The following is a 2,309-nucleotide window of genomic DNA, read 5'->3' on the forward strand; positions in this document are numbered from 1 at the left end:
AGATGTCCGTTATTCGGCTGTAAGGGCACCACGGTACCGCCTTAGTACTACACGGCAACTGGCATCAGACCTCGCAGCATCCACTGGACGTTTTGTATCGAGGCGGACGGTAAACAGAACGCTTCAGCAGAGTGGCCTTTATTGTCGAAGACCTGCTGTATGTGTACTTCTGACGCGTCTTCACGGTAGGGAGCGTCTAGAGAGGAGTCGTCAACATGCCACCTGGATGGTCGAACGGTGGACCAATGTTCTTTTCACAGATGATTCCCAATTTGGTCTGGAGAGTGATTCTCTATGGTTTCGCATCCGGAGAGAACGTGGAACACGATTTATGGACCCAAGAACTGTGGAAAAGGGATCGATATCGAAGAGCATACCTAATGGTGTGGGCAGGGATTATGTTGACCACGCGAACACCTCTTCATGAAATTGAACCGGTGAATCGACAAGGTTTAACACTTGTCAGGTATCGTGACGAGAGCTATTGTTGCGAAGTGCTGCGTGCCCAGACTTTGCACTGATGGACGATAATGCTCGACGTCATACTACACAGGCGGTTGTTTTCTTGGCTATGGAAGATATTGCGCGCATGGTATGGCCTGTTCGTTCTCACGATTTGAATCCCATAGAGCGTGTCTGTGATGCACTAGCGAAACGGGTTGTATCACGTCAGCACCCACCATCCACCATCCACTCTCCTAGATTTGTGAGCAGCTGTCCAGGAAGAATGGGCGTTATTGCCTCAGTACGAGATTGGCGACATCATTCACAGCATGCCCCGTCGCTGCCAGGCCTGTATTGCTGCCAGAGTTGTCACACCCCACACTGCCCAAATTAACCAGTTGTCGGAATGGGTATGCAAATCCATTAAGTTGGAAAAAACGAAAAACTTTTTTGTCTACCGTTACACATGCTGCAGTTGTCTACGTACTCTATTCTTCACAATTTTTCTACTTTACTATCACCTGTTTACACTGTTATGTGGCAAAATAAACGCAACCCTACAAAATTTCCGTTTGTTGCTTGAATTTTGAACACCATTGTATATGAAATTCCGAAGAAACAGGTTCAGGTAGGTTAGTACGTGGTGGGTAACGCAATAAAAATACCGTTGCCCTGCAAGTGGTTAAATATGTTGCATTAATCGCGAGTGAATAACATATTAGTAGTCTCGAAATAGTTCTGTGGAAAATGTAGGACAACTGTAAATAGCTTATGGAACGTGCTTCTAGTTTGGATATTCTGTGCTGATTGCTACCCGTAGAGTAACAGTTTAGGACAATGCAGACCAGAAATAGCATCCTTCGGTTTACTATGTTGGAAAGCCACGTGTGAATATCATGGTAGAAATTAAGAGAAAAAAGCTTCTTATGAAGGCTAAGCACTATAAAGCATCACCCGATAATTTCATAATTGCTTACACATAAGGACATCACATGCTGGATGGTTTTGTTGACATACATTGGGTTTCTGAAAGTTAATTGTCTGCCTGGTATTCTAGTTATCGATGTACATTGTATTTCACAGGTCTTGGGTAGTTGTCATACATATTTATGGTAGTCCACTGAGCTTAACATTGCAGTTATTTGTTCCGAATTTGTTTTTAATTGATATCGGTTATAATTTGACAGCCCTACCTTCATGCCACCAAATCGTGGATTTTCAAGAAATTGAAACTAAATTGACCTCTCAATGCGATGACAGTCCTGTAACAACGTATTTATCATTGCAGAGAATAACGCCACATTCATCAGTGCGCTATGAAATGGTGGTAGATGTGGGGGGGCAGTCGAAATATAGTCTGGAAACAATTCTGTGTCTCCTACTCCAACGTATCGTGGAGATTGTTCGAAACCAGTTCTGCGAGCTACTCCAGTATATCAGACACTGCATCTGATGTGTTGATTTCCGCTTTTTAGTTATTCTTCCTTTTATAATGTTACTTAAAATCCGTCTTGATTACAAAATTTTTTTATTCATATGACCGGTTTCGGTTCATTATAGCCATTATCATACATTTTGTTCTTGGTTTTCACCAATTCCACACGGTTCTCCTACGATTGTACATCACTCTACGTAACAGCATCATCCCCGAACAGTTCTGTAGTATTGCTAAATCGTTTCTGTATATTGATATGCGAAACACTCGCCGTCCAGTATAACACATTGTGTTCTACTAGTTAATTTGTCTGTACTGAGGACTTAGAACGTTTCAGGTAGGTTGGTTTTAGACTGTTCCGAGCTCCATTAGTATGCTGCATGCAAATGGACATTAGCATTTACGTGCTTCATGCCACAGTATCAGATTT

The sequence above is a fragment of the Schistocerca americana genome, chromosome 6, assembly GCF_021461395.2.
Source record: "Schistocerca americana isolate TAMUIC-IGC-003095 chromosome 6, iqSchAmer2.1, whole genome shotgun sequence".
NCBI classification, from domain to species: domain Eukaryota; kingdom Metazoa; phylum Arthropoda; class Insecta; order Orthoptera; family Acrididae; genus Schistocerca; species Schistocerca americana.